We start from the raw sequence: 13754 nt of genomic DNA on the forward strand, positions 1-13754 counted from the left end.
GCTGTAAGTGGCATTGCTTGACACATGTTGGTCAAAATGAAATGTGAATTATTATATATGTGAAGAATACAGTATTCTTATTTTCAATATTATACATAATAAAAACAAAAAACCGAATCCAAATAAATTATAACATATGCCCATCAATTGATGAGAATGAAATAACACAAAAAAATAATTAAAGCTACAGTAAACAACACAACTGATTGAAAATAAGAGTACAGGATATATTTATCATGAATTTAATTGAGGAAACAATTAACTCATGGGACTACCAAAGGATTAATAGTTTTTAATTGATTTGCTAATAATGTAAAGATTTTAAACATGGCATGATTTGTATTAATACAATTACAGATCTGGATGTTGGTGCTGGATCCTCAAGCCAGGGCTTGTCACAGTATGGTATGTCTCATTTTAATTGACATTTGTCTTAGAAACATGGACAGAACATTACATACTAAATCCACATTGTTCAATATTTATATGTATCTGCAAAATGGATTTTTTAAATATTTGCAAATAAGAATAAATAAAACAAAAATATAGGATTACATTGTAAGACTACTCTGATTTTGTTTGGAATTTAAGATATCCCATCTCTTCTGGGTGTCTTAATTTTAATGTAAGATTCTTTGAATGTCCAATTTATATTCTTCCCTTGTGTATTGCTTAATCTTATTTGTATACATTTTTAAAAAATACACACACTTTTGCATATGTTTTGATTTTAAAAATATAGATTCCATTTTTGAAATTGATCACGTCATTTAAGGGACATGCCAACTAAATTTTACATAGACTGATTTTTAAACGTGATTTTATTGTTTTGTTTAAACATTTTATGAGCTACATTTTTTCAGTCTATTGTTTTAGTTTGTCTAAAAAAAATGGATTTTGGTTTAGGTTAAACAATGCATTACTGGTATTATCCGGCTGTTTTTTTATGCATAAATTTGCATTTTGACAAAAGTTAAAATCCTGTGTTCAGATAACAGTAGTACATAGTTTCAAAAAGTATACAATTACACATTTAGAGCTTCATGTCCCTTTAATAGATGAAAATTAAATAATTCTTAGGATATCCTTAAATAACATATTAGATTGGAATTGCATGCTCAATCCCATTCATTACATCAACATATGGAGTAGAGAATTCATTAACAACAACATTGTCAAATCAATATATTTTTATATTAAAGGGACACTGAGCTAAAATTATTAATGTTGTCATTCAGATAGAGCATGCAATATTAATCAACATTTAAATGTAATACTATAATCATATGTGAAATATTCTATTGCTAAATGTATTTTAAAATCAAGAATGTACGTTTATCTGCAGCTCAATTTTTGTTGACCAACCTGGGTTTTTAGTGATGATTGGTGGATACCTTCAACAAATAATATTTATTGAATCCAATATTGCTTCTCTGCCTTTAAGATTAAAATGTAGCAACATTCAAATTATAATAGGAGTCAATGTTAGATCATTTGGAACAGTTTGAACAGTGAAATCAATAATTGAAATAAATCATGTCAGTGTCCCTTTAATAAACAATAGATTCATTAATCTTTACATTCTTTGGATTAGACAATATTGATATATAATTCACATATTCACTGTTGGAGTTACTTTATAGATATAAGCATACTCTAACAGCACCATGATTACATATTTGTACTAATCAATTTGGTTTGGTATTGTGATCAATATGTGTTGTGTCCTAAACAAGATTACTGTACATTGCACAAATGGCTCGATGTGCCACATGTCTTTGTTTATATTTGTCAACAGCTGTTATTCAAAATGTGGTTTGTGTGTATTCTTTTAAGAACATTGATCAATGGGTATATTTATGTTTAAATCTTTTTTATTGGTTGTAAAGAATAAAAACAAAACTTACAGGAACCTACGGCGTCAGAATTAGCCGCACATTACACCAATATAAATAACAACTTGGTACAAAGGCTATAGCATTTCAGTGAGTGGTACCTCACCATCAAAGGTATATTAGAGAGGTTCCAATCCCCTTCAGCTTCTTCAATTTGTAAACATCATGAGGTCAAACATGGCATTTCCTGAGGGTGGGTAAAAACTTCAAGTAATTAAAGGAGGGAGAGAAAGGGAAAGTACAAAGGAGGGGAAATGAGAGAACAAAGGAGGTTGTAAGCGCTATCGGTGGCCTTATACATAAGAGAAAGTGGGTCAGCTGCCCCTAATAGTTCAAGTGTGTTCAACTAGCTGCCAAGGGTCTAAGAATGAGTAGTTGTCGGTAGGGTTGGGTGATTAAAGCCATTTCTGTAGTTCCAGTAAAACCAGATCTCATCATTCGAGTTTTTAGTGTCTAGGGACCACGCTGCTAGGTCGTACATGTTATATGTATGTTGTATTTTGTTTTTAATCTCTTGCCATGACGGTGTCCCCACCTTCCAATATCTAGCTATACAAGTTCTCACTATTGTACATAATATTCTAATGAAAGTGTTTATTGGTTTATTGAGGTGGGGTATGCGTTCGTGGATTAAAGCTTGAGCTATGTTGATCTGCACCTGTTCATCTAGTAGGTAACTGACTAAATCAGTTAATGATTGCCATATGGTCTGGACCCCAGGGCAGTCCCAGAACATGTGTCGGTATGTGCCAACTTCTCCGCATCCCCTATAGCATAGTCTAGAACTGGTATGTGTCATATGTGTCGTTCTAAGGGGTGTAAGGTACCATCTGAATATCGTCTTCAGGGCATTTTCCCTAAGGTCAGCGCTCAGTAAGCCCTTAGTGGCTGTCGCTAAGGTCAAATGCCATTGTTCTGGTTCTAATCTAATGTTTAGGTCTGCTTCCCATCTCTGCATGAGAGGTGTCTTAGTTGTGGTCTTTAATTTTTGTATATCGAGGTAAATGTTAGAGATGGAGTGTTTTGGCCTACTTGTGTTACTACACATGTGCTCTAGAGTAGTTCTTCCTTTAGTTCGGGTTGGTTGTATATAAGTGTGTATTGCTGAAGATATTTGGAGGTATAAGTACCAGTGCACGGGGTCTGGGGTTAGTTTATCCTTTAATTGAGCGTAAGTCATCATTTTGTTCTGTAGTAGGAAGTCAGCTACCCGGTACAGTCCCTTGTTTTCCCATTTATTAATAGTTCTCTGCAAGTCTCTGCAAGTCTTTGTGAAGGCGGTATCTAATGGGCCTCAAAGTTGAGTCCATCGGGCACATCTCTCTTTTGTGTGCTAGTTCTGACCATATCACTTGGGTGGTCTCAATTGTGGGTGGTTGATGTTGTTTAGTTTCGTGTGTGTTGTCTCTGTGTGTCCATAGTATAGCATCCGTTCCGTCCCCCCCCTTCATATCTGATTCTAGCTGTGTCCATAGGGCTTCCCCTCTGGCCCTAAGTATTAATGTATCTTGGGCCAATCTAGCTGCCTTGTAGTACTCCACTAAGTTCGGAACCCCCAAGCCTCCAAGGCTTCTATGGTTTGTCATGATTCTCCCCGCTATTCTGACAATCTTTTTACCTCGGATAAATGACAAAATCTCTGATTGAAGTTTCTCTAAGTCAGGATATAGGATACGTATGGGGAGAGCTCTAAAAAGATAGAGCAGACGGGGCAGCACTGTCATCTTCACTGCCGCTATTTTCCCCATCCAGGAGAAGTTATGCTTCTTCCAAGTCTGTAGGTCTTTTCTGATGTTTTTGTACAGAGGAATATAGTTGGCTTTGTATAGTTGTTGGGTGTGTCCCGTTATTCCCACCCCTAGGTATTTCATGGGGCCCTTAGATTCTTTTAGATCGAAGTTTATTTGGATTAATTTCATTGTGTGTGGGGGGAGTGCTATTGGTAACATTTCGCATTTATCTGTGTTGATGCGGTAGCCAGAGATCAATGAGAACTCTCTTATTGTTTCAAATAGATTGGGTAGTGAATGCATAGGTCTGGTCAGGGTGAGCAGAATGTCATCTGCGAAAAGACTGATTTTGTATTCCGTCTTGCCCACTTTAACTCCTTCTATGTCAGGGTTTACCCTTATTTGGGCTGCAAGGGGCTCGATACACAACGCGAATAGCAAGGGGGACAAGGGGCATCCCTGCCTGGTCCCGTTTAAGATTGGGAATAATTTAGATCTATAGCCATTGGAGGAAACCTGGGCCGTTGGGTTAGTGTATATAGTGTTGATGGCGTCCATAAAGGGGCCCTCGAAGTTCATGTGTGTCAAGGTTGTGTTCATGTATCCCCAATCTACCCTATCAAACGCCTTCTCCGCGTCCAATGCGAGAAGCAGAGAAGGCGTTTTTGTGTCATCTAGGTGATGAACCGTGTCCACAATTCATCTGATGTTGTCTGGGGCCTCTCTGTCTCTAATGAATCCTACCTGGTCTTTGTGAATCAGTTTGGGCAATATGTTTGCTAACCTGTTTGCTAGGATCTTAGTAAAAAAATTTATGTCCTGGTTAATCAGGGAAATTGGGCGATAGCTAGAGCATTTTTTTGGGTCTTTGCCTGGTTTGGGTATAACTATAATTTTGGCTTGTAGCAGTTCAGCTGGGATAGGGTGCCCTTGCATTATGTGGTTGCAGAATTTGGTCAGGTGTGGTATAAGTTCTTTTCTAAACAACTTATAGTATTCCCCTGGGAAACCATCTGGTCCCGCGGCTTTCCCTGATTTTAGGGCTTTGATCGCTAATACGACCTCTACTGTTGAAATGGGCTCGTTCAGCGGCTTTTTGTCGTCGTCTGTTAGTTTAGTTAGTGAGGGGGTCGCTAAAAATCTCTGTGTAAGGTTCTCTGTCTGTGGACTTTGTGTTACTTTTTTACCATCATAAAGCTGTGCATAGAAGTCACCAAAGGCGTCAACTATTTCTTGGGGATGGGACGTGGTTGTGCCATCTGGTTTCTCTATGATTGGGATATTGGCTGTTTTATATTTTTCTCTGATTTTATGGGCTAGGAATTTGTCTAGCTTGTTGGCGTAAATAAAGTATTGTGATTTTAGTTTCATTATAGCTCTGTTGGCCTGGGAGTTTAGTAATTTAGCCAATGAGTTTCTTTTATGTTGTAGGGTGTTCAGTATGGTGGGGCTCCCCGTTAGTTTGTGTTGTCTCTCCAAGTGTGCTATGTCCTCATGTGTTTGCAGCAAGTCACGTCTTGTCTTTCTATTATATACAGTTTTTTCTTTTATGAGGGTGCCCCTTAATACTGATTTATGTGCTGCCCATACATACGTCGGATTGTTAGTGGAATCTGTGTTAATGTCCCAGAATTCAGTTAAGTGTTGTAAGGTAGAGGAGTGAACAAGAGGGTTTTTGTGTAAGTTTGGGTCGTAAGTCCAGGATCTAGATCTATTTGGGTCAACCATACTCGTCATCTTAAGTACCACCACTGAGTGGTCTGACCATACGCATGGACAAATGTTGGAAGAGTTAAGTATCGGTTGCATGATTTGGCTTGTAAGGATATAGTCTAGTCGAGAGTATGTGTTGTGCGCTGCCGAATAAAAAGTCGTGTCTCTGGTGTTACCATTTAAGGTGCTCCAGGAGTCTATCAGTGAATGTGAATTGAGTGAACTCTGAATGTTCCGTATGATGCTGTCTCGTCTTAACAATTTGTTCGTATTTGTCTTTGGTCTCTGTGTGTCTTGTGATAAGAATGTTGAAATCGCCTGCCATAATAATTCTGACTTGTGACCACTGAGTGATGAGTTGTGATATGCTCGCGAAAAAAATATGTTGTTGTTCATTGGGCGCATAGATATTACACAGGACTACATCTACATTATCTAACTGTCCCTTTAAGATTAAATATCTACCTTCGGTGTCTGCTGTGGTGGATTCGTGTGTGTAGTTGACTGAGGAGTGGATGAGGATCGAAACTCCCCTCTTCTTTGATTTGGTTGTCGCATGGAAATGAGTGGGGTAATTTTTGGTCCAGTAGTAAGGAAGTTGAGGTTTTACAAAATGTGTTTCCTGAAGAAACAGTATCTTGGCTTTTAGTAAAGTGTATTGTTTAAAGGCTAATCTTCTCATAGTGTCAGTGTTAAGGCCCCGTACATTATGTGTGGCTATAGTCAAGTCACCCTCCATTTAATTGTTGTGTGTGGGTAGTTAGTTTACCTGGTCCGCATGCGACCCCTCTAGGTTTCTTACTCTCCAGTATTGTAGACCTTGTCAGGAAGGGTGTCATATCTACCTTTCTGGTGAACTTAAATTGTAAAGACCTCTCTTTTTCAACATCTGGGAACAGACAGAGGTATAAACAGCTGCAATGCAGCACCATTGGGCTATGGGCCCACCAGTTTGGATCTGGTTCTCTCGTTTCTGCAGGAAAGAATAGAGGGAAGGATAGGAAAAGAACAAAAGGAACAGGGAAAAACATGTTAAGAAAACGTTTAAAGTGCAATAACAGTAAGTCTTAATTAACTGGGGGTGTCGGTTCAGCTTCACCGAATTGAATATTAGTAATGTAGCAATGGGGCCCCTGTTACTGGGGTAATGTTTGTGAGCAAAGTCTCATTCCTGGTTGTTTAACAGCTCCGTATCAACAGGGCCGCCCACTCCAGAAAAAGTAAGCCAGTTTCTCTTTATGCTTGTGTGTTCACATAGTGATTTTGGTGGAGAAGGTGTCTTTTTAGGAGCTCACATTGCTCTGGTTATCACCATGTGAACTGGTGGTATCTGTGGTAAAGAGAGGCCTATGGGGTCTTTATAACCCTTAATGAGTCCCAAAGAGGAATTTTCAAGTTTTTTGTTTCTTCCTGGTCGATCTTATCCATTGAGCTTTCGAAATCTGATCTGCTGGTTTGGTCAATCGTTGTAGGGGAACAGGAGATGTTAATTTTGGGGTTTCTAGGTCGAGGATTTGACAGACTTCCGGAATGTCTGATGGGTCCCTGAGAGTGATAGTTCTGGAGTCTTTGGTTATATATAGGGCAAAGGGGAAGCCCCACTTGTATAATATTTGGTGTTTTCTGAGCAGCTGTGTTAATGGTCGGAGGGCACCTCTCCGTTGAAGAGTTCTGACACTGAGGTCTTGATAAAACTGTATTACATTCCCTTGAAATTTCAGGGTGGGATTCTTGCGTGCACTCTGTAGGATTTTATCTTTATCTTGGAATAACGCCATTTTGATAATTATATCTCTGGGAGGCATGCCTTCTTTGGGTTTAGGTTTGAGGGCTCTGTGAGCTCTTTCAATTCCCATGTTGAAGTTGTCTGTTCCCCCTGTCACCTGGTGAAACAGTTGTGCTACATAGGAGAGGAGGTCTTTATTGAGGATGCTTTCTGGTACTCCTTTCAGCCTAATATTGTTCCTCCTACTCCTATTCTCTAGGTCTTCGAGTTTTTCATGGATCTCATTTAGTTCCTGGTGATGTGAGGTTACAGTTTGGTTGACATTAGTGATATCTTCAACTAGGGTGTCTGTTTGTTCCTCTAGTGTGTCCATCCGCCCCCCTAGATCAGCAATCTCTGATTTGATTTCAGATAAGCTATAGGTCATTGCTGTGTGCATGTTATCAATTTTGTTCCAAAGCTTTTCAAAATTAGCTGTAATGTCCTGTTTTGAGACTAAGCCTTTCAAGTCTGCTTTGGTCACTGGGGTGGTGTCTTCCGTGGGGTCAGGCTGTTCTACATCTGATGTTTCTTGTTCCCCTTCTTCTGTGTCTTCCGTTATGTTTAGTTTGGGGTGTACAGTGGTTTTGAAGTATGCATTAACTGTGGATGATTTAGTTGTTTTGTCTCCCTTTATCACTCTTCTGGCTGACATTGTTGAGAGGGAATTTTCTGGCGCCTAATGTTAGTGGCGCGGTACAGAGGCCGCAGTTTGGTGGTTTAATGTCACTTGTTATGTTGGGCGCAGAGGTGTTTGTTAGGTTAATAAGTGCAACCTAATTAATGATGCGCAATCAACTGGTTTGTAGTAGTGTTGCTATTTGGTGTATCAGAGAAGCTGATGTGGGCCTGTGTCTGTATCTTGATTGTGCCGCTGGGCTGTCCCTTTTTTCAGCAGTGTGTGGGACTCCCAGGGGATGTGAGGTTTTATGGGGTGTCTCCTTGTTTTGTTTTTCTGAGGTTAGCAGTTCTATTTTACCCCCACCTTCCTGGGCTCTCTCTGTGATTTCTTCCTGGCCCTTAAGTATCGTATAATATGTCAAGTGATGTGAGGGGTCTGTCTGTTGGTCACAGTATTTTTACTATTACTATTGTTGGGTGTTTCTCAGTCTCCCTTCCTGTGCTCGTTAATGCAGGGGGTCTTGATTACCTGTTCGGGAGCTCCGCTCGCAGTCTCAGATCGTTGCAAGGTGCGGCGCCATCTTGGATTTCTCCATGCTGCTTTGTTATGTGAGCGGTGTTGCGTAGCTTTTGTCAGCTTACTCTGCAGCTCTTTCTTTTCGGGGGTTCCCTCCGCTGCGATGCGGTCCCCCGATGCTCCCACTGACCTCCGATGTTGCCGGGCAAGTAGTTTGTGGTTATCCGCTGTTATCTGATATAGTCGCCACTGTTCCGCTGCATTGTAGTGTCATGAGGTTTACTTCGTAATTTATCTCCAGCACCTTTTTTTGGGGTTGATAGATCAGCTCAACCATGTGTCAGATTAAGGCTCTTTGTTTTAGCATGATTAGCTTATTGCTAGGGTTCCAAATTAGACTTTTATTCGATGAGCTGAACAGAGCTCACAAATTATGCGGCCATTTCTTAGCTTGGTCAGGCCACGCCCCTCCAATGGGTATATTTAGATATGCAATAGCATCGTATGAGATGAGTTTGATGTATAATATAGTCAGAAATTAAACATATGTTCAATCCATCATTTTTAACAGAATCCCCTTGATTCAATCAAGCATTTTTTTTGGATAATGACTGCTGTATTCTTCACATTTTCAAGTTGATTATTCTTAAAAATCGCTACAGATGTGATTTAGTGCTATCCCAAATGTGTTCACTAATATATATCTATATCATTCATAGAGAGAGTTGGTGTGGGGAGCCCAGAGGAATCCAGCACTGACACAGAGCTGCCTTTGCGGTCTTCTGGTAAGTCCATTGACTCATTTATATGTCATTGAAGGTGTATTGGTAATCAATATTATGAGCATGATTCTGATGAAGCATAACATTTGAAACAAACATATCATTTACTCCTCTGATTATATATTAATTTTCTTGGAATATTGAAAGCTTAATAATTAAAAATTTCTTAGTCTACACCTTTGTTATTCAGAAGATGTATAGCATATGTTTGTTTCCATGTTCATTTTTGACAACAGTCATCAAGTGATACACACATGAGAAATCTTAAATGTTCTATGTACTATGCTTTTATGATGTTAAAATTAATACAAACAATAAATCTAAAATCTGAATCATTGAGAATAACAAATCTAATGTCATTTGTATGCTCCATCAAAATGATGTAAATCATAACTTTTGGTGTGTATATCTTTAATGCAACATTGATGTGTGTCTTTGAGCAACAGTAACATATGTTATAATATCTGATCTTAACGTGTACACAACATGTTATGTTTTACAGAGATTGATTTAACATGTGGGACGGAGGAGGAAGAGGCTCCCTTGAAGTCTGATGGTATGTGAAATATATCTATCATGTTTCCAACATGTTGCTTTATTGGAAATAATTTTATTGAAGACATTCAAAGTCTACAGCTTTTGCACTTTAAAAAGGAATATTATTTGTCTGTTCAAATACACTACTGCCCCCTTTCTATATCAGGCAGCATGAAAATATGCTTGTATTTTTTTTATTTATTTTTTTATTTCTAATTCATGCCATCATTATGTCACATGCATATTCCAGGCCAAACCACAATAATAATTTTATCATTGTACAGACAGTCATTGATATTCATCTGAGTGCCTATATGCATACCATATCCTCATGTCATAATTGTTTATATATTCAAACACACTTCTAAGTATATTGAAAACATAATCAATTTGAAATGCGTTGATTTGATTTCATTATGTATGAGATGTTAATATATTTGTATTATTTATTTCAGATGGATCCTCCACCTCTGGTCATCTGTTTTCCGCCCCTGCCCAGTCCCCTGCCCAGTCACAGACCCCTGCCCAGTCCCCTGCCCAGGCCCCTGCCCAGACCCCTGCCGGCCCTTCCCATTTTTCCTATCCTGTCCCTCCCAAAAAATGCCACTTCGTCCCCCTTCGCCGCTCTCCCCATATTTTGGCCCGTACAGCTACCCCAGCTGCCCAGACCCCAACTCACCACTCCCCAGCTGTACGGCCTACCCCGGAGCAGCAGCTCATCCATCCCCAACCCAATCCCATCCCTCCCCAACACAATCCCATCCCTCCCCCCTGTCTCAACCTTCATTGTCCTCGGTGTCGGATTGTCCTTCCCAGGCACAGCTGTAAGTATCATTCAAAATCCACATTATAAGATACTTAAAGGTACACTGAAGGCAAATTGTTTCTATTGTGATTCAAATAGAGCATGCAATGTTAATCAAATTTATAATTTACTACTCTTATGAATTATTCTTCATTCTCTTGCTATCTTTATTGAAACAAAGAAATGCCTAGAATTAATTTTAAATCGAAAATAAGTCTGGACATCATTTCTTTATTGTTGGATGAATGTATCCATCAATCAGCAGGGACAACCAAAGTTGATAAACAAATATGGCCTGCCCTATAAACCTACATTCTTGCATTCAAAATCTAGCTAGAGAATTCTTACATTTAAAGAATATGTGTAATTTTTTATTATTTGTAATGTCATGCTCTATCTGAATCAGTCAATTAAATATTTAGGTTCAGTGTCCCTTTAATTTGATATCACTACATATACCAATCACCACTACTTGGATCCAACAATTTATGTACAAATGTAGGTACATTATCTCTTGTCTAACCCAGTGGGAATGTAATTTCTTCAGGTTGCTATGTTTACACAGCTTGTCCTCAACGCCAAAATTTTTAAGGATAGGTGTGCCTACCACAGTATAATTAAAATATTTAAATTGCTAATGTAAGTACAATGTAAATCCTTTAACAAGATTTTAGACACTCAAGCTGTATAAGTGGATCATCGAAAACCAATTAAAGAGGACAACATGTTTGAGTAAACTGTCCCTTTAATGATTTTGGTCTGTCTGAATAACATATTTAATGTGTAAAGAATCAATTTCAACAAATTGATGTAAAGAATGATTTGTCTTTATGATGACAATGTATCTTTGCTTATTTTTTCTTCTGTTGTGTAATTATCCTTAATATTTTATTTATTCTTTATTTTAGGCTGTGACTCAACATGGCTCATGCTAGAAGGTATAGCACGTGTAGAGCAGGCCGTGTTGAGGAACGCAGCTGTCCTGAGAGGGATGAACGACACCATGCAGGCCCAGCTCCAGGTTCAGCATTTGACTCTGCGGCAGATCATGCGATTAAATTCAATGCCTGAATCTGGAGCTGGACATGCACAGGACGATGAAGGGGATGGCCAGTAAGTGGAGGATCTGGAGATGCTCCAAGGGCGCAGATAAGAATCCTCCGTCCACATGTTGATTTTTTTTTTATGGTTGCCATTTGGCCTTTTTTTCTGTTTATTGTTGTGCCTGTTGCACTCTTTTACCTTGTCATATATCTACAATGGGGCTATGCTGGCCCTTGGCAACTCTCTTCATGGACTGTGATGCACTCTGTTACCTTGTCATATGGCTCCAATGGGGTTATGCTGGCCCTTGGCAACTCTCTTCATGGACTGTGATGCACTCTGTTACCTTGTCATATGGCTCCAATGGGGCTATGCTGGCCCTTGGCAACTCTCTTCATGGACTGTGATGCACTCTTTTACCTTGTCATATGGCTCCAATGGGGCTATGCTGGCCCTTGCCAACTCTCTTCATGGACTGTGATGCACTCTGTTACCTTGTCATATGGCTCCAATGGGGTTATGTTGGCCCTTGGCAACTCTCTTCATGGACTGTGATGCACTCTGTTACCTTGTCATATGGCTCCAATGGGGCTATGCTGGCCCTTGGCAACTCTCTTCATGGACTGTGATGCACTCTGTTACCTTGTCATATGGCTCCAATGGGGTTATGCTGGCCCTTGGCAACTCTCTTCATGGACTGTGATGCACTCTGTTACCTTGTCATATGGCTCCAATGGGGCTATGCTGGCCCTTGGCAACTTTCTTCATGGACTGTGATGCACTCTTTTACCTTGTCATATGGCTCCAATGGGGCTATGCTGGCCCTTGCCAACTCTCTTCATGGACTGTGATGCACTCTGTTACCTTGTCATATGGCTCCAATGGGGCTATGCTGGCCCTTGGCAACTCTCTTCATGGACTGTGATGCACTCTGTTACCTTGTCATATGGCTCCAATGGGGTTATGCTGGCCCTTGGCAACTCTCTTCATGGACTGTGATGCACTCTGTTACCTTGTCATATGGCTCCAATGGGGCTATGCTGGCCCTTGGCAACTCTCTTCATGGACTGTGATGCACTCTGTTACCTTGTCATATGGCTCCAATGGGGCTATGCTGGCCCTTGGCAACTCTCTTCATGGACTGTGATGCACTCTGTTACCTTGTCATATGGCTCCAATGGGGCTATGCTGGCCCTTGGCAACTCTCTTCATGGACTGTGATGCACTCTGTTACCTTGTCATATGGCTCCAATGGGGCTATGCTGGCCCTTGGCAACTCTCTTCATGGACTGTGATGCACTCTGTTACCTTGTCATATGGCTCCAATGGGGTTATGCTGGCCCTTGGCAACTCTCTTCATGGACTGTGATGCACTCTGTTACCTTGTCATATGGCTCCAATGGGGCTATGCTGGCCCTCTCTCTCTCTCTCTGATATACACCATAGCTATAGTTCAAGGGACAGTCAAGTCCGAAAAGATTATTCATGATTTCGTGACATTCCTAGATAGCAATCTAGACACATACTAGTTACTAAAATATAAATACGTTTCTTATTGATATGCCAAGCTGTCAACTGAGTCCTTGTATTGGCTGCGGTTTTTCAGCGATCTCGGATGCGCCATGTTGCTTAAGACGTCACCTGCCAGGCTGTCCAATGATTCCTTGTATTGACTGACGTTTTTACGCGATCAAGGATGCACCTTTTATTGGATGGCGTTTTGACGCGATCAAGGATGCGCCTTTTTTTGGTTTGCATTCTTACGTTATCAAGAATGCGCCTTTTATTGGATTGCGTTCTTACGTGATCAAGGAAGCGCCATGTTAATTAAGACGTCACATGCAAAGGTAAAAAAACGTCTGATTGTATTACGTATTCCCGCAATATTTGTTTGTGCACGTTAAACACGTTTCTGAATGAGAAGACAAGTTTAAAAACATTGCGAATATGGATTGTTTGCATCATGTTACATTGTTGACCCATAGCTGATAAAGACCACCACATTCTCTTTTGCTGGATGTCTGGTTGAATAAACGAACAAAAGCAAAATGTTTTCATGCATAAGATATTTCGAGGCAAGTGCAAATCTCTATAGTCCATGTTGTTTAATATGTTTGTCAACAATATGTTCCTTTTTATGAAAAATGACTGTTGTGTTTAATGTTAAAGATATCTAATTCATAAATATGCGCTATTGTGTTAGAATAAAGTAATCAATATGCATTTATCTTTATCATATGCTAAATATATGATGCCGACTTCTTCTAAATGTAATTTCGTCGTATATTTTATTAAAGGTTCATTAGACACTCACATTATAAATCAAAATATTTTATTTGGTCTCT

This window comes from Bombina bombina, chromosome 6 (assembly GCF_027579735.1).
Source record: "Bombina bombina isolate aBomBom1 chromosome 6, aBomBom1.pri, whole genome shotgun sequence".
In the NCBI taxonomy this organism is placed as follows: Eukaryota; Metazoa; Chordata; class Amphibia; order Anura; family Bombinatoridae; genus Bombina; species Bombina bombina.